The sequence below is a fragment of the Lissotriton vulgaris genome, chromosome 6 (genome assembly GCF_964263255.1).
Source record: "Lissotriton vulgaris chromosome 6, aLisVul1.2, whole genome shotgun sequence".
In the NCBI taxonomy this organism is placed as follows: Eukaryota; Metazoa; Chordata; class Amphibia; order Caudata; family Salamandridae; genus Lissotriton; species Lissotriton vulgaris.
Window position 1 is genome coordinate 1,164,634,398 of NC_141694.1, and position 20,302 is coordinate 1,164,654,699.

A 20,302-nucleotide genomic window follows, 5' to 3' on the forward strand; every position below is an offset into this window, starting at 1 on the left:
TATGTGCAAACTCACACATTCCTTGATAGCATTAATACTTCACTGACGCACTGCTAGATTAGCCAGGCCAGATGGTCCTGGTCATAGTCGCTTTTATTCATCATTCCCTGTCCCGAACTTCATCTGTTGGCACCCCGACCTAGGCTAAGCTATTAGATTTTGAAACACCAACATAGCCAGCTCTCTGGACTTTTAGACTACAGCACAAGGCACCCTTGACCTTAACACTACATACCCCCCTATCTCAGTAGGCCCACATGAGCTCAAACATGGAAATCGTCACCACCATGAAAAAACCTCTATAAGTTTGGGTGCACAAGCCATCACTCTCCCCTGCACTGAGAAGTCACCAGAAGTCGCTTGCTATGCGGGCTCAACCTGACTCTCATGGCTGTAAGTTATTTTGGCCCGCCACCCATTCTGAACCGCAATCACCCAGCTCACCCACCTTACCCTGCCTCCATCGGGTGCCATGAATAAGTAATGTTACCAGTCTTCTGCAATATTACAGTAACAATAACTAGGTACTCCTCAGCCTCCAGCGTAAATAAACAGTTGATCATAGTATATTTAGCATAAATATTAGGCTTTTTAATATCAAAGTGTTATACACAAGAAATCAGGAGACAAGGGGCCTCATTTATGAGAAATGACGCATCGCTGCGTGAAAGCAGCGATGCGTCACATCTCAGTGCGCACTCCTTGCGATATTCCTGATGCGTCATATTTAATGTATGACGCATCATGTCGCAAGGAGTTACAGATACATCACTATTTCTGACGTATCTGTAAGCGCAAAAGTGACGCATTGCTGGAGTGTGTCACAAAAGTGACACAACTCCAGCAATGCGCACTTTCACATGGAGCAAGCCCCATGTGAAAGGGCCTGCGTCAGTCTTACGCCTGCTGTGAGGCAGGCGCAATTTGTTGACGCAACGGTGTCCTAAAAGTGACGCAGGGAAATCTCATAGATTTCACTGCGTCACTTCTACGACCCTTCCTTGCGTCAATACGCCCCCCTTGCATACATTATACCTGGCGCAGGTATAATGTGGCGCAGGGGTTTACAAAGTGACGCATCTACCTAGATACGTCACTTTGTAAATATGGCACAAAAAGGCACATTTTTTACGCCACTGGTGCGTCACAAAAAGTGACGCACCGGCGGCGTAAAAGTGACGCACAGCCCCATAAATGAGGCCCTAGGCTTTTTAATATCAAAGTGTTATACACAAGAAATCAGGAGACAAGAAGTATAGGAGTTTACCTTATGTTGCAGTTTACATTAACCAGAAGCAACCTATGAGGCATTCTAGTTCTTCCTTTAAGTGCTTTTCTCCAAATGATTTCGGTAAGCCTTTACTGTCTTGGCCTTATTCAATTGTTTTTGTTTGGGACACTGTGTATTTAAGTAATGCATGGCATTTGTCTTTTGCAGCCTTCCTGAACTCTATCTTTAACTGATTTAAATAGTGTCAGAACCCACATACGTTGAGAATCGTGCTGTTATGGTGCCCTAGGACCTGCAATCCTTACCTCTTTACAATTTTTACAATGATGCAATATGCTTTTAGGAACTGATATATCATTCTTTCCTCCTAGGTGCCTCCTATAAAACGTATTTTCCTGATGATGACCTGTTTCTGATTAATTTCGCAATATGGGCAGACAAGTCAACAAAACTGAATGTGGACTGTGTTTTTAAGTTGATTGTGGATTTCTGGCACTTGTACTATAAGTGTTGTTTAAAAAAGCACATGATCCCTATCAGTCACATGTACATACTGCCTTGTAAATAACACTTAGGAACACCTAAGATATAAAATTAAAGCTGATAGGTTCTTTGAATCTTGAATTGTTTTTGAAGCAGCCTTGTTTTTCTGAATGGAAATAAAATGTATAAATTGCATTAAAAAAATGTACTTGTAGGGAGCGGTTTGTGTGACTACTGCCGTGGAACTCAAGGGCTACACTTTACCCGTTAGGGACCACCTTTGTAGTTAGAAATTGTTGTTCCCAGTTCCTCGAATTACTGGGTTTGACCCTTTTATTTCAGAATAGGTTCTTGACTGGAGACACATGGTCAAGGAAATCCTCAATGCATATCATCAGCTATTTAGAGCTTTTTGCAGGCTCCTTTGCCATCCAGTGTTTCACAAATGACCGAGTACGGTACTCTAACCTTCTCAGGATGGACAACTTAACCGTGGCCAGGTACATCAACCATCTGGGAGGCACTTGCTCCTGTATTTTGGCAAACCTGGTGAAACAGTTCTGGTAGGAGTTTCTCCATAATTTTTCGGTATGGGGAAAATATCTCCCTGGCTATCCGAATGCCAAAGCATACTGATTCTCGCATCCCCTCAGACATTAGAGTGGCTGCCAACTCCATCTTCCACTTTTTTTTAGAAACTTCAGGCACTTTGGTGCTCTTTTTCAGTGCATCTGTTTGTCATCTGCCAGTCTCACCTGCATTTTTCTAATCTTATACAAGGTCCCCTCAACTGTGTCCTTTGCCCAACAATGACGAGCATGGGTGTTGTGTGTGCATCTGGTAGGTGTGTGCAGAAAATGAATTTGGAGGACCAATGATAAATGTGGTTGTGGTCATAGTTTCCTCAATTTTTTATTACGCACACATTGCACTGGCGTAACGAAAATTGAGGGGGCCTCCCTGCAAGGTATGTAGAGGGGCCCCCTCCGGGCTCAATTAGGAGCCCTCTGGACAGAGTACGGTGCCGAGGGGGCCCACTGGAGCTTTGGGCCCCCCACACCGCGGGGGCTGCGGGGGCCTGTGTTACGCCCCTGATACATTGGTCTTACCTACGTTAGAGGCTTGTGAGGTTCCGTGACAATTGTAAGTGGTGTTTTCGACTCGCACGAATATAGTCGAGTCTGGTATCTATGAACTGCAAATGACGAGTTTAGTAAGTGTGCGCAGTTTCGCTGTGCTAACCTAAACCGTTCGTTTGTTATGTGGGCATTCCTATCTGTACCCACGGGTTCCATCTTAGATACGGCATCCATTTTGTCTCTTGCCCTCAAGTAGCCAGCGAACGGACGTTGTCCGCTTCGCGACCCTGGGACTCCCAAGATATTTGCGGAAAACACATGTCCTTTGAAAGTGTCTTTATGATGAGGGGGATGCTACTGTAAAGCAGATGGCGCCGCTCGAGGCTCATCTTGCCCCACGGACTTATTGTCTCAGCTGTGCATCTCATTAGGCACGTCCCTTTGATGCTCGTATCTCGTGTTTCTCGATGCCTCCCCTTGTTTACACCCGTTCCGATTTCCCCACTGTCTCCGTCTTCCTCTACACCTGTTCTTGTTCCTATTTCGATTTGTTTATTACCGATTGGAATGCACTAATGTTGGGAAGATGGGTTTTTACAGTTGGGAACCGCCAAATGTTTCCGCACTTATGTTCCGGGCCTTATGTGTTTCAAAGTGACCAAAGCGACCCCTCTGGGGGATGATTGTAGGAACCGGGTCATAAACTTTTGTGTTCAATGTAACTCTATGGGGAAATTGTGTATAAAAGGAGCGACTCACAGAACCAATTTGAAGCAGTCTCCCCAAGTTGCACGTGTGTTACTTGTCGTGACTTCTGTGTTCCCTGCAGTAAATAAACCTTGAATCTTTGACGCCGAAGGAAGTGTCCCGTGTCTCTGTGATTCGTACGCCGGAGCAGGTTACCCACGAAGGTTTCAGGTGTTGTGCCCTGGCACCGCTGGGTTCTAAATAACCCAGTCCTTCAGTTGGCGCCCATAGTGGGGCTGCATCAGTGGTACCGGTCCAAGCCCGACGATCGTGAGGAACTTCGTGTGAAATCTCCGAGGGAAGGTGCACCCCGCTTCATCGATCCTGTTGTCGAAATAAGTGGCCCGAAGACTTTTCCCGCGAAGATTCCCGCCTCCGGACGGCTGCGGCGGACTGCTGCCCTGACTGTAGACCTGTTTTGGCGCCTGGCGTAGACCTTGGTAGAGCGAGACGATTGACGGGCCTTCCTGGTGACGCCATTGATCTTTGAGTTAAGTATTTGTGGGTCGCTCCCAGAGTTCTTGGTTGTTGACACTTTAGCGAGTGTTTTTGTTGTTGACGCTGTGAAAGTGTTTTTGTCGATGACACTTTGCTAGCGTATTTTGTTGTGTTGTTTGACGACTGCAGCCGCCAAAAACCGAGGGTTTTGTTCTTTGCTGGGACTTGGTAAATCCCGTAACCCTTGAAGTTTGTGAAACTCGGCTAGTGTGCAAGATGCCCGGCCGCAGTACTTTGTTTAGTTGTTTCAGACCTTGTGGTACGGATTCCCGACTGGAGGACTCGTGTCCGATACCTCCGGTTGGAACTCCCACTTATGAACTGTACAGTAAACATGGGCTAGGCCCGATTACTTTTAATGAATACTGGATTAAATATACGAAGAAGGACGGTGACCTTCGTTGGCCACCCCATGGTAGCTTCGAGGCCCCGATCTTAGATAATCTAGAGATTAAATTGTTCGAAAGAAAGTCAAGGCCGGCCATGTTTGATGCCTTTCGGTTGTGGCGTAAAGAAGCCAAACAGAAAGAAATCAGACAGACTAAACGTAATCAGCGAGATAATGTTGCTACCATTGTAAAAGCAGAGCAGTTTCAGCGTGATAAGGAGGTTAAGGATAAGGAAGTGTTTGATAGACTACAGCGTATGACCGTGGATAAATGTTATCCCGCTTTGCCTACGGAGCCGGAAAAGAAGGAAGAGTCAGTTGAGGATCCTTTAATGTCTTATCTTATGAAGTCGCCACCTCCGTATGTACAGGGTACCGCAGCTCCCGTGGTTCCTGCTGCACCTATTCCTCCGCCTATTCTTCCTGTGCCTGTTCCTCAACCTGCACCTGTTCTTCCGACTGTTCCTGCTCCTTTGCCTACTGCTATCCCTACTGCTCCTCCGCTTCCACATACTCCTGCTCCCGCTACTGCTCCTGTTCTGTTAACTCCTGCTGTTGCTACTGTTTCTACTTCTTCGCTTGTTAGTCCTGTGTCCTATACTTCTCCCTCTACTCGTTCTCGTAATTCTCCTCTTGCGGCTAGTTTCTTTCATTCGCTCGGACCTGTTCTTGGGTCCGCTGGTTCCGATGGTCCTCAGAGACGTAGTCAGCTCCCTGGTAACAGAGAACGCGCTTCGCTATATAATATGGCGATGGGTTGGATGATGCACCCTCTTCGAAATCCACCACGTGTTGTACTCGACAAATTTTGTCAATTCAATATACCAACTCAGAGATTTGTGTTCGAGGAAATGTGTAAGGTCCTACGCGATCAGATATCGGCCGATGCACCTGACGAGGTGCTGACCGCCCTGTCTGATCTTCAGCTTCAGTTCTCTAATGGACTGATAGTGGATACCAACGTTCGACGTGCTGTTGAGCGGTTGTTATCTTTCCGTCCCACTCCTATACCTCAAGCCTTGTTCGTTGAGGATGTTGAAAGACTGCCAGACGAGTCTGGTCAGTTTCCCATGCGAGAAGTTCCACCGGTTTGGATACCAGCTAATCCTACTGCTTAACCTCCTACGTTGGCGCATTTCCAGAGAGTATGGATACATCTCCCATGGAAACGCTCAGAGGTGTTACAGGTGAAGCATTCTTTGCCCGACCCTCGCAAAAATCCTACGGGGTATTACAAAGAATTATCGCAGCTCGTAGATGCTACGGTAATGAATCTTGCCGATATCGATATGTTGTTCGGCAATGTCGTACCGCAACCGGTATGGGCCAAGATTCGTCACGAAACCACCCGAATGAATTAGGTGGTGCTTGGGCTGCCATTGTAGCGGCAGATGCCGGACAAACGGCTGCTGCTAAACCCGACCAGCTGATTGTTGATCTTCCTCAAAGAATAATAACATTAATGAAAACTCTTATGCCAGCTATGAGAGTGAATTGGGATAAATTATCAGCTTGTAAACAAAAGAAAGATGAGAGTGTCTCCGACTTCTTTACAAGGTTTGAGGAGGCTTTCATCGATCATAGTGGTCAGGATATGAGCACTGAGGGTGGTCAAAGGTTATTTGTGGACAAATTCGTCTCTAACTTATTGCCCGATTTGAGCAATAAATTAAAGAATTCAGAGAGTGCGTGGGCCGTTTCTATTTCAGCTCAGATATTGGCCACAGCACAATATTATGAGAACAGAGAGAAAGAAGAGAGCGACCGCACTGATAAAAAGACGAAAGAGCTTAAGACTAAAGTGTTGCTTCAACAAGCGTATCCTCCGCGTTCAAATCAGAATGCATCCCAACAGAATAGATCGCAGTCGCAATCGAATCCCAAAGATCATCGTTAGGGTACAATCAATGTGCTTATTGTAGACAGCAGGGACACATTAAATTCAATTGCCCTGTTTTGAACGATCGCAATAGTGGTAATTCATCTAAAGGAGGCCGCGGTGGTTCACATCAGGCATCACGTGGTAGGGGTCGTGGTGCCCAAAATGATCGTTCTGAAAACTCGTCTACTTCTAATAACTGTTTCGATCAACGTGGATCATCGCAAGGACGATCTGCGCAGTACAATGTAGATGATTATTACGTCGATCAGGGAACTGACGACAGTAATTACTAGGACAGCCAAAGACAAGGAGAGGGAGTGGTATCAGTTCCGGTTGATCAGAGAGGGCCTTACGTCGCAGTTGCTACATCGGGCGTCGTTGAGCCTTTTCTGTTGGACACTGGTGCAGCGAAAAGTTCTATCATGCATTCGAAACTCCCTGGCGCACCTTTGTCTGGCTTAACAAATGTTTCCGTTGGATTCTCTGGCGCCCCCGTTAGCAATCCAGTTTCGTGCCCTTTGCCCCTTACAATTGGGCCACGTGAGCTTCAAGCTCCGTTGATTTTGACTACTGGCTGTGGTGAAAATCTTTTGGGCCTGGATTTGCTTAAACGTTTGTATGCAACTTTATATTGTTCTCCTGCGGGTGTAAAGCTTACGTTAGGAGAGAGGGTTGTCTCTCCTATGTATTTGTCTCTCGATAAGCTTCCACCGGAATTGAATTCTCTTCCTGCGTCTCTGTGGGCAACAGGTCCCAATGATGTGGGCCTGCTTGACATCTCCCCTTATGTTGTTCAGTTGAAATCCAATGTGCGATGGCCACGTATTCCCCAGTATCGTATCTCTCTTGATGGTGAACGAGCATTGTTAGCGATCATTTATGATCTGATCGAGAAAGACGTTATTGAAGAGACTCGGGGAAACGTGTGCAACAGCCCTGTACTGCCCATTCTTAAACGTACTGATCCTTCGAAGCCACCCGTTTATCGTTTTGTCATTGATTTACGGGAGGTGAATAAAATTGTGGTTCCTCAATTCCCTGTTGTGCCTGACATCACGGCGCTACTGACTCTGATTCCAGCTTCTGCATCGTGGTTTTCGGTGATTGATTTGAAAAATGCGTTTTTCAGCATCCCGATTGCCGAGGAGAGTAGAGACCTTTTTGGTTTCTCTCTCGGTGGACGCAGCTTCCGGTTTAAACGCGCTCCTCAGGGCTACTGTGAAAGTCCATCGATTTACAGTCTATGCTGTTGTAACATTGAATACTGTTGTTGAGACTGCAAGATTGAATCAGAATTCTGCCCAAGCTGCAGAACTGATCGCTCTTACCAGAGCGTGTGTGTTAGCGAAAGGGAAACGTGTGAATGTGTTTACCGATAGCCAATACGCGTTTGGTGTTGCACATAGTTTTGGACGATTGTGGAGAGAGAGAGGTTTCTTGACGTCGCATGGTACGAAGATTCAGCATGGCCAGCTTGTGAATGATCTTTTGGATGCACTGACGTTGCCTGAACAGGTAGCGATTGTTAAATGTAGTGCGCATCGTAAGGTGACGGATGATGTTGGTCGTGGTAATGCGTTTGCGGATGAGGTTGCTAAGGAGACTGCCCGGAACCTTAGCACTCGAATGTATGTGACGAGTTCGGTTAGGTGGCCTACAGAATCGAGCATGTGTGAAGACACTATTGAGAGTGTGAAAGAAATTCAGAATGAGGCCACCGAGACTGAAAAGACGAAGTGGAAAGAAAGCACGGGAAAGTTGGATGTGAATGGTTGTTGGATTGATTTGTCGGATCAGAAAAGATGGTTGTTGCCCGATGCGTATGTGCTGGCCGTTGTGACAATGGCGCATGGGTTAGCACATATTAGCGCGAAAGGTATTTGTAAATTGTTGTCCCCTGTGTGGAAGAACGATGGTATTACGAAATGTGCTGAACGTTTGGTGAAGAATTGTATGGTATGCATGATGTACAATCCTGGCAAAGGAACCCCAACTCCTCCTGGCAGTTTTGCTCCCCCTTCATGTCCCTTTGAGGTGATTCAATTGGACTTCATCCATATGGAGCGATGCAATAACCTGAAATACGTTTTAGTTGTGGTTTGCGCATTCTCCCGATGGATCGAGGCCTATCCTCTCAAAGACAATACTGCTCTGTCTACTGCGAAAATCCTACTGAAGGAATACTTTCCTCGGTATGGAATGCCTAGAATCGTATAGTCAGATAACGGAAGTGAGTTTGTGGGAAGTGTGATGAAGAGTGTGTGTAAGGGCCTTGGAATTAATCAGAAATTCCATAGTGCCAATCATCCCCAGTCAGCTGGATTGGTTGAGGGGTATAACGGTACCCTTAAACTGAAACTAGCAAAGATTCAGGCTACGACTGGTCTTTCGTGGCCTGACGCTTTACCTTTAGCATTGCTGTCAACTAGGGCGACTGTACACTCCCGAGTAGGGCTTAGCCCCTATGAAATAGTGTTCGGCCGTCCTGCGAATGTCTGGGGGGTTCCTAGGCCAGGAATGTTCTGTGATCTTGAGTATCCAATGTTGATCGATTATCTTCATGACTTGACTGCTAAACTGAGGTTAATTCACCAACAGGTTCACGACGCGCTGCCGACGCAGACGGAGGGTCCAGGCCACCAGCTCCAACCCGGAGATTGGGTGGTGACGCGGAACTTTTCGCGCAAGAACAACTTGGACCCGAGGTTTACTGGACCCTACCAGGTTCTCCTTGCCACGAGGACTGCTGTTCGTCTCGAGGGACGTAAGAATTGGGTGCACGCCACCCACACCAAGAAGGTCCCTATCAATTTGCCGGCAGACCCGTGGGTGAGGAGAGGCATTGCATCAACTGAAACCGAAGGATTGCCGGCTTTTGTACCTTTTAGCGACGCACAGCCTGTTGGAGAATCCTCAGCGCAGCAGAAAGACTCTGTTGAACAATTGTCATCAAAAGACTCAAGAACCGAACACTCAAGGTTACCCACGAAGGTTTCAGGTGTTGTGCCCTGGCACCGCTGGGTTCTAAATAACCCAGTCCTTCACTTGGAGGGAAAGCTCAGACAGCAGATGTATATTCCAAGACTCTCTAAAGAGGTTCTGGGAGGAAAATTCCTTGTGTGTGTAATGCTTCATCATCTGGCATTTTGCTTCTTGTGGGGCTGGAGCTGCAATGCCCCATTGGTCCCAGAAGAGGGCTCTTTGTCTGAGGTCTTTTTTGTATCAGCAGTGATGTTGTATGTTGGTGTGGGGAGCTCAATGTTAGGAGTGGAGATTGTGATCTAAAATTAACTCAAAGCATGTCAGTCAGTCAGTCAAACAAGCTTCATTCAACGTAGTCATAAAAGCATTACAAATAAAAATATATTTATAAAAAAATAGTTAAAATTTAGACAAGCACTTAAAACGTTTAAAAATCATTACAATAAGGAAAATGTCATCTTGTGCAAATGCCTCAAGTACTCAAGAGAAAAGTGATTTTTCAATAGCCTATCCCTTTACATTTTTGATTTCTGATAGTCCATGCCCATCCTAAAAATTTCGCCACAGCTATATATATTAAAGGGCTTGGGTTTGTACAGGTGATTCTAGCAGCCACAATTCCACTTCTAGTTCCCAGCAGTTTAGCCATGGGCCGCAGCCAGACTCTGCGCGGGGCAGAGTATGCAGGGCACACAAAAAGTAGATGACCAACTGTTTCTTTGGGGTCTAGGCAAGATGGACAAGAGGCACTTCCACCATTAGACCATCTGGATTTGAATGCTCTGACAGGGATACTACTGAGTCTCAGTTGGAAGTAGAGCTTTCTATCCAGTGGCTTCATTATGTCGTCCCAGAATGCCTCAAAACGAGTCTCATCCTTGAACTCCATAAACACCCCTGTTAGTGAGAGTGGGGGAGTGGTCCTGAACAGTTTTGAGGATATCATCTCCCAATACAATCCCTTAATTGCCTTTTTCGAGGTGAATATAGCGTTGGTTGGGTCTTCCCAAGTCTCCGCCAGACCCAGCTCTCTGAGAACCGCTCTAATTCCAGAGAGCCATTTTATCTGATGAAAGACATCACTTTTAATAATGTCCAGAAGTCCCTTGGCGAATATTTTCAGCTCTGGTGTTACCCATATTCGCCTCCAGTATAATACTAGGCGAAGGTTTGCAATAATCTCGATTGGTTTCATGCCAAGGTCCTGAAGAACCGGGCCTATGGGGGTACTATGTGGTAGCATGATAAGATTACGTAGAAACCTATTTTCAGAAACTGTTAATTTAGTTAGGTTCCCATGCCCGCATAGCTCAACCCCATACAGTGCTGTGCTCACAGCCTTAGCATTGTAGACCATGATTGCGGGGGCCATTGGTTTTGTCAGGGACTTTGCATGTTCACGGGTCAGTGCACCTGTTATTTGCCTATGTTTTAGGGTTGCCAGGTCAATCTGTTCACTCCATCGGAGATCGTGCTGGATGGTTACACCAAGATATGAGAGTGATTTTACTTGTTCCAAGGGTAGGTTATTCATCAACACCTTCCCTCTAAATGTCCTGTGTTGATTGAAAGACATGAAGTTAGATTTTAAAACACCTGGCGCCAATGCAATTACACCTGTTGCACTAGTGATTGATAGCAGCGGCCATGAGAAGAAGGACATTTCTTCTGTCTTCTTTACCCATCACCCACCAATGCCTGATAATCACTACAGTCTTGAAACAGGCTCTGTATCTGTTGCTTTTTGGGAGTTCTATTCAGCGTAAACTCGGCCCAAGGGCACTAGAGCGCTCCTTTACATGAGCACCAGTTACATTAGACAGGGTCAAAATTGTTGTTTTTGGTTTTAGGCACATGGATATGGTGATTTGCCTATGGGACATGGAGTCAACATCAGGAGCTGTAAAGGCTTGAACTAATGGAGCCACTTGCAGCTCCACAAACGTTTTTCATTATTGAGAGGTAAGTTGAGGGTGTCACCAGCTGAGTTCCTGAGTGCTTCTTTTTAATGAACACTCATCAAAATGTTTCTAGGTGTAGTCTGATTACTTATTAGTAAAATATATAGATAAAAATGATGACTTACATATTCACAGCGTTGTCTGTCACTGGCTCGGACTCTGTAGCACTATATATTCACATGCCACTATTCCCCACTGCGTCAACTAAGATTCTGTTTTGTTATTTTCTGGCAGGAACACTGAAATTATGCAATTATGTGGAATTTTCCACATAATTATGGATTTGCCACTTAATCAGTTATATGCTGCATAATCTGCAAATTTTACCCCAAAATTTTTTCTAACTCAAACGGCTATGAAAGGTATTAAAAATGTAGCGATGTGTTGGCACACAGTGGACAGCCCTTCACAAAAGGTGATCGGTCACCTTTCAGTTGCTCTTTGGTGTATTTCAGTGGTAAACTGATACTAATCAAATTAAATCTTTGCCCAAATAGTATTTACATGTGTACAAACGGAAACATAATGAAATACTATCATAAAAGGTTCCACATGAAGTCGTATTATTTCCATTTTCTTGCAACGCAATTTATTTAACTCTGCTGCATAACTTTGGTCCTTTCCTACTGCAAAATTCTAGTGGTGCTGCTTTCTGGCCACAAACAGACAACTGCCTTGATTGTATTATGCAACTGGGGTTTTATAGTAAAATTGATTTGTTTAACTTACATTTATTTTCCATTTAAAGTGTGCACATTTTTTTGTACGCAGTAACCTGAAGGTTAGGAAAATAGCAAACCTATTACAGAATATATTGTCTCTTTTTAGCCACATCCTTGACCCTGCCACCCCACTCACTGACCCCCCATCTCAGGGCATCCAGGATCACAGTTCATATTATGGGGTCGATTACGCAGTCGTGAGGAAAGGCTCCAAAGGTGATTCGAGTAGTTTGAATCTGATTCGGAAGCCCTGTTTCCGACAGACTTTGAAACATTTCCGAATGACCGATTTTGTTGTTTAGAAACCGTTTGGGCTGTCTGACTGTGTGAATGGCATTCAGAGTAACCGAGTCGTTCGGAGCTGAATCGTAGGGGTCTACGTACTGCGTTTCCGAACAAGCGATTAGGATGTAGGATTCGTACAGCCTTTCGGAATCAATTGTTCCGACATGGAATGGCTGTCAGAATCTGACTTTAGGGGCCTGTAGCAGCCCCACTTCACCCGGGGTCCTCCGAATGGGGCCCGTGGGGGTAGTAGGACCCCTCCTTCCAACCATGCACAGTTTGCAGGCACCAACAGGGTGCATGATTATCCACATCCACTCCTTTTTTCAACAGGAGCCTGTGTAGTCGGTCGAAACAAAGGCTCCCATTGAAGTCAATACAAGTCCGACTGAATGATTTTCAGAAGCATCGTAATCGGTCGGTCAGACTTGCAGAGCCAGAGGCGGTTGGAAAGCATTCAGAAACCGATTCGGTCGGAATGCTTTCAGAAAAACATCGTAATCGACCAATATGTGATAAAGCCCTTCAGCTTCTGTATGTAAAACAAGATTGCCTGCAGACACCAAATGAATCACGTTTCCAGGCCTTCCTCACTTGCAAGTACTTCAAGAGCCAATTCCCCCCCCCCTGGGAATTCAGCCACGGCACCCCAGGGGAGACGGGCCCCACTGTTTGAAGAACTCTGCAAAAAACAGTTAAAAACACTGTGCCACCAAATAGATACTATATTTTTGAATTTCGATGCAAATTATACCTTCCAAAATTTCTTCGGTTGTTCACTACCATGAATGAAAGAGGTGTTCAAACTTTCTTTACATGTGTACTTTTGTGCTGATAGGGTCTGCCCCCACTACATCGTTCTATCCAGTATTTGGTGACCTAATTACTGTTTGAGATAAGAATAATAATCATTATTCACCATTATGATATGGGGCATGCAATAATATTGTACATGTATATGATTTAAGTCAATGTAGTGTCATCTAGCTTCCGAAAGGCCATTCACAGTGGCAGAAAATATGACAGCTGGGATGAATTAATATTTCCTTCAGGTCATTTAAAAAATAGCACAGTGATGTGCAAGAAGAATTGTCTCCTATACACTGGGTCATTAAATACATGTTTTAAATAAAAACTAAGAAGGGCATTTAGGAACTGGTGGATGTGGACGTCTGCCAAAAATAGCTGTACTTCTGCCAACTTTTAGGGCCCTCTAAGGGTTAACCACCTCATTTAGACGTGGGAGGATGGCTTGGTTTCCGATGGCGGAACTTCAGCAGGCTCTGCTGTTGGTTGGAACCCTTTAATCGCCGGTCCATGCACATAAGGCTGTTGGTAACACTAGAATGTAGGGATATCCTGCTTGGGGAAAGGCTTCCAATACACATTTTTCACGATTGTGACTGACTTGTAAAGTATGGAGGTCAGGTATATAACAAATTAAAAAATGCCCCTGATTGTTGGAAGGAAACTTCCATCACATCATCAACATTTCCAATTCTTTTTTACAGAAGCATACTTCCACTTTGGGGGTTTGTTTGTGCAAAGAAAAAGCACCTTCCCTGCAGTGGATTTCCACCAAAAGTGCTCCTGCAGTGTTAGATGGAAAGCCTTCAGTAAAAACTCTCCACCAGAGTGGGAAAGTGCTCAGCTATGTTGGGTGATTTGCCCACGGGCCAGAAAAGGCGTGGCTTGCACGTGGCAGCTTTTTACTGATGTACCAACCACATGAGTATAAATGCCTCACTAAGGGCCAGATGTAGGAGCCCTAATACAGGTCGGCAACGGCCGATTTCGGCCGTTTCTGACCGGTATTAGGCTTTTCAGATGTAGGGGGCCTACCGAATCGGTAATTTTACAGATTCGGTAATTTTACCGATTCGGTAAGTATACCGATTCGGTAAAATACTGAATTGGTATATTTACCGAATCGGTAAATCCATATGTAGCTGACACTCCTAAGAGTGCCACAGGCCCTTAAGAGTCGGTATTTTACCACACAATCCTATTGTGTGGTAAAATACCGAATGCAGGTGTGCATGCACACCTGTGCCATGTGACACACAGACATGCCCTTAGGGCATATATGTGTGCCACATGCCACACAAGCCTGTACTTGGGTTGCTAGATGGTGTCAAAGTGACACCCCTTGCAGGATTCGGAATTTACCGATTCGGTAAATACCAAATCAGTATTTCCCATTGATTCCTATGGGCTTCAAGGCCCATAGGAATCAATGGGCAATACCGATTCGGTATTTACCGAATCGGTGAATACCTAATCTTACAGATTCGGTATTCCTAAATTTGGAATTACCTAAATCTGCACCCTTCCCATTTACAGACTCTTAAATGCCAATTCGGTAAAATTCGGTATTTAAGAGTCTGTAAATGGGAATTACCTACATCTAGCCCAAGGTGCTTATCTATGATACTGAACCACCATTTATGAACCAGTAGTCCTGACCTATATTAAGCCTTGTAAGTTAGAATTGTAATGGCCACATGAATGAAGGGATTGACATTTTAACAGGAACATGTGAGGGCTGTGGCATTAGAAATATGAAATTTGAATGCTGAGAAAGGAAAAGGTTAAGGGAGTTACTGTAGAGCAGTCAGGAATATATACAGTGGACAAAAGGAAAGTGTGATATAACCACACATCAAACTATTGTATCTAATGTAGATGTTGTTTTTGTATTAACTTGAAATGCCCTTTAATCTCAGTATGCAGGCTACGTTTTATGAGTCTAGAATGCCAAAAAGTTATTTTAATGCCAGTAGTATATTTGCACATTGTTGGTCTCCAAGGGACTGTGTTTCCCGCGGAAGGAGGCTCCCTTTTCCGACGCCGACAGACACGCAATGGCGATGGAACTTATCAAGGCTCCAAGTAGCACGTCTAAACTTGGAAACATAACATGTGGATGGATCCTAGATTAGGGAACCACACTTACAGCTTCTTGACGTGTGAAAGTGAAAGGCTTGGAGGAACAATGCCCAAAGGTTTTTTTATCAATTATCGATTCTTAGAATATTTACTGCTCACCTAAAAAGTACTTGCCTTCAAAAAGCCTGCGGAGGGCGAAACGCGCTTCGGCTGTGACAAGAAAAGAATTAATAAAAGAACACTGAATATCAATGAACATTGTGCGTTTATATTGTGGATGAAAAGAACACTTAAGATATTGGATTGACATGGCTGGATGCCCTTTGGATAATAGTGACTAAAAAGGATGTGCACTGGTGGTTGTCTGTAAATCAAAAGAAATGATGCAGGATCACAAGGAAAACTGAAAACGGAGTGTTGCGTTTTGTTTTGTCTTGTTTTGACAGGTTTATCGCCCACAACGATTGTGGGCAAATCTACCTGAATATCACTCTATGGCAAGCTGTATTGGAGTTTTGACCCTGCCAAAGAGGAGACTCTGGGCCAGCGTGTTGAAAGAGTGGAGTAGAGAAAGAGGTGCTGGGAGTACAGCATTGTGGAAGCAATTGTATTTCATCTTTTACAGGATTTGTTGGGTGTTCTACGTCTTTGTTGTTAAGATCATTTTGAAATTCTGATGTTTTGACTATGGGGCCGATTTCGATGTTAGGAAAGGCTTCGGATGGGATTTGGCATTTCAGAATCCAATTCCGTACCCTTGTTTCCGACCAAATCATACAGATTTCCCAATGATTGATTACGATGTCTGGAAACTGTACAGGCAGTCCAAATCGGTTCTGAAAGGCATTCAGTCAGTCCGAGTCTTTCAGGAGCCGGATCGTACAACTCTATGGGCACGGTTTCCAGATGAGTGATTACGATGAGAGATTCGGACAGCCGTCCAATTCGATTTGCCTGAGAGGAAACAGCTGTTGGAATCGGTTTTTGGGAGCCCAGAGTGGGCGCCCCTTTACCCGAAGGCATCCAAAGGTAGCCTGTGGGGGTAACGAAGGGACCCCTCTTCCCAACCATGCATAATGTGGCAGGCACCATGTGGTGCCTGCCACAGGGTGCAAGGTTTTCCCTAACCACCCCTTTTGTTAATGAGAGCCTGTGTTCGCGTTCAGAACACAGGCTCCCATTAGAGCCAATGTGTGAGATAGCTTGACTTTTGCACTGACACCACAGCCGGTTGGCTGCTTAACTTGTAATCTGTGTTTTTATCAATTTTATATTGCATTTCACTGTTGTTCCTTTGTGTCCGACCCCCCCCCCGTTTTTTTTCACATCGGAGCCAGCATAGACACCCACAATACCCAGGACAGACACACGATCCCTCCCTAGAATTTTGGGGCATCTTATTGTATTCGGGGTGACTCAGATACCTGTGGCCGATTCTAGGGCCATTCATTCATTCTGCTCGGCCGAATTTGACGGCGGCCATCTTTGATAGGGCTACATTGACTCGGCGCTCTAGTCTCAGGTATAAAAGCCGAGGCAAAACGCTGCTCGCGAGATAGCTTGACTTTTGCACTGACACCACAGCCGGTTGGCTGCTTAACTTTTAATCTGTGTTTTTATCAATTTTATATTGCATTGCACTGTTTTTCCTTTGTGTCCGACTCCCCCCGTTTTTTTTTTCACATCGGAGCCAGCATAGACACCCACAATACCCAGGACAGACACACGATCCCTCCCTAGCATTTTGGGGCATCTTATTGTATTCGGGGTGACTCAGATACCTGTGGCCGATTCTAGGGCCATTCATTCATTCTGCTCGGCTGAATTTGACGGCGGCCATCTTTAATAGGGCTACATTGACTCGGCGCTCTAGTCTCAGGTATAAAAGCCGAGGCAAAACGCTGCTCGCAAGATAGCTTGACTTTTGCACTGACACCACAGCCGGTTGGCTGCTTAACTTTTAATCTGTGTTTTTATCAATTTTATATTGCATTGCACTGTTGTTCCTTTGTGTCCGCCCCCCCCCCCCGTTTTTTTTTCACATCGGAGCCAGCATAGACACCCACAATACCCAGGACAGACTCACGATCCCTCCCTAGCATTTTGGGGCATCTTATTGTATTCGGGGTGACTCAGATACCTGTGGCCGATTCTAGGGCTATTCATTCATTCTGCTCGGCCGAATTTGACGGCGGCCATCTTTGATAGGGCTACATTGACTCGGCGCTCTAGTCTCAGGTATAAAAACGGTTAGTCATGACTCCGCGCAGCGGACACGCACAGAGGTCGCGCCAGATTCGCGCCGGAGTCCGCTCGCGAACGGGTGCACGGGCTGGGGCATCCGGCTGCAGGCTTTCGTATACACGGGATGCATTATACCACCTACAGAGGGGAACCCAGTCATTGGATCCAACCACGCTAGCCTTATTAGAAGAACTTTCTATTCGCGGTTCATGCAGCAGTAAGTCCACCTCCCATTCCCATACCCTGAATCTGGCTAGCCTAAACACCAGATCACTGCAGTGTCATAGTCTTGAGATCTTCACCCTACTCCAAGCTGGAGAAATCGATGTCTTAACATTGACTGAGACCAGGCTCGGGGAAAATTCACTACCAGACATTATAGCAGCAGTTCCTTCAGGTTATGACATACACTGGCATAATCACGCAGGGAATGCCCGTGGGGGAGGAGTAGCTATACTCTTTAAGAAAAACCTAGCTGCAATTAAAATCTTGACAGAAACAGTGGACCTGGCCGACATGCTGGCAGTGAAAATTATGTTCGATAATTTGTGTTTAATCATCCTCACTGTCTATCGCCCGCCAAATTCCACCTCGGCCTTTAACGACCTATTTATGGCCAGCATATCGGATATATGCTCACGTTATAAGAACATAGTAGTCACGGGAGACTTGAATCTACACTGGAACAAGGAGAAAAACGAGCCAGCAGCTAGCTCTTTGGAGACAACAATGTGTTCGCTTGGTTTCAGGCAACTGGTAGACTCTCCTACGCACATAAAGGGCCATATCCTTGACCTGGTCTGGGTGTTGGATCCTAAGATCACCTCAGTAAAAGTTCTCCCTTGTATCTGGTCAGACCACCACCTGATATATTGTGATGTCCCTATTGGCGCAAAACCCCCACAGCCCCCACCAAAATTTAAAAAGACTCGTCAATGGAAAAATGTTGATGCACAAACATTGACTTTGTCGCTCAGGGAATTCACTCAACCCACGGCGCCAGGCGCCGACATAGACCAAGAGTGTAGAGATCTAATGGGTGATCTAATAAGGGCAATTGATCAGATTGCACCAGTGAAGTCCCAGAAATTGAATAGTGGTGGGAAGGGAGCCCCCTGGTTCACACCAGCCCTAAGAGAGCATAGGAAAGATTTGCAAAATGCTGAGAGAAACTGGAGGAGAAAAAAAGACCCCGAATCCTGTGAACAATATAGGCAGTTGCTTCGGGCCTATAAAAAACATATACAGGAATCTAAAGCGACATTCTACGAAAATCGCATTAATAAGGCAGATAACGTTCAGAAGGAAACTTTTAAAATCCTCACGGAACTAAGTAAAAGAACTCAACCTACAGAGACCACCCTCAATTGCGACACGTTTTTGAAATATTTCCTAGAAAAGGTTGAGACTATTTTACAAGAAATAACAAGTACCAGAGTTGGATCTACTGAACCACATTCTGCTAAAACTCCAGGTGGAATGTACTTGTCTAGTTTTCCCCCGATTGATTCATTGAGCCTAGAAACCTTAATGAGGAAAACAAAGTCAGGCTCCCCAGCCGACCCATGTCCTCCTATTGTGTTTCGCCTAGCCCGCCTCAGCCTAGAAGAACGCATTCTGTCCATGCTAAATAGGTCATTGAACACGGGACAGCTGCCAGCTAGCTTTAAAGAAGCCCGAGTGAAGCCCCTAATTAAGAAAGCTGGGGCCGATTCCCAAGCATTAAAAAACGATCGGCCCATCTCCCAGCTTCCATTTCTCTCCAAGGTGCTTGAGCAGCATGTTCTGAAGTCCCTGGCTGCGTTCCTGGAGTCTAACCACCTGCTCCATGAGATGCAGGCAGGGTTCCGTGCCCACCATAGCACCGAGTTAGTCATGCTCTCGGTGCTGGACGACCTTAGAGGGTTGGCTGACCGAAAGAAACCAAGCGCCCTGATACTTTTAGACCTATCAGCGGCGTTTGATACCGTCAGCCATACCATACTCCTGGATAGGTTGGCCAGGTTTGGGCTCCGGGGCTCTGCTTACCTCTGGCTGGAATCCTTCCTGTCCGGGCGAACCCAGAGGATTCAGCTGGGAGAGGAGGTATCAGGAGCAGGAGACCTGACATGTGGGGTACCCCAAGGCTCCGCCTTGTCCCCCTTACTGTTCAACCTATACCTGCAACCACTAATAAGCACCTTGGTTGAGATGGGCTGTCGGGTGTTTAACTATGCAGACGACACTCAGTTGTTGCTGAGCATAGATGACACCGTACGGGCCCAGTCGCTGGCACAGGAGATTCTTAGGTACACAGTCAACTGGATGTCCAGGAATCTCCTGAAGATTAACCCCGAGAAAACGGAGGTGTTAATTGTGTCATCCCCCTGCTCTCCCTGGTGTGACCTCTACTGGCCCCAGGAATTAGGGCCCACCCCTAAGCCAGCAACCGCGGTCAAAAGTCTTAGCATAAGAATAGACGGCGCCCTCTCAATGACCAATCAAATCTCTGCGGTAGTGGGTACTTGTAACTGCATCATAAGACAACTGCGCAAACTTGTTCCACTTCTTTCCCAGTCCATGCTCCGCACGATAGTTTCTGCCACCATACTGTCGAGGCTGGACTACGGAAATGCGCTTTACCTGGGCTTACCTAAAGCCTTAACAAACAGACTGCAGGTAGTCTTAAATGATGCGGCAAGACTAATCTTTAGACTTCCAAGGAGATCACATGCATCCCCGCTGTTGCTGAGTCTTCACTGGCTACCAGCGACGCAAAGGTCGGCTTTTAAGAGTCTCTGCATAGCCCACAAGGCTATCTACGGGCAAGCCCCTTCCTATATTAAGGAAAGACTAGTCATCTACAGGCCCGAAAGAAGCCTAAGGTCCTCCGAGGCTCAGTTGCTTGTATGTCCTCGATTCAGGCTAGCAA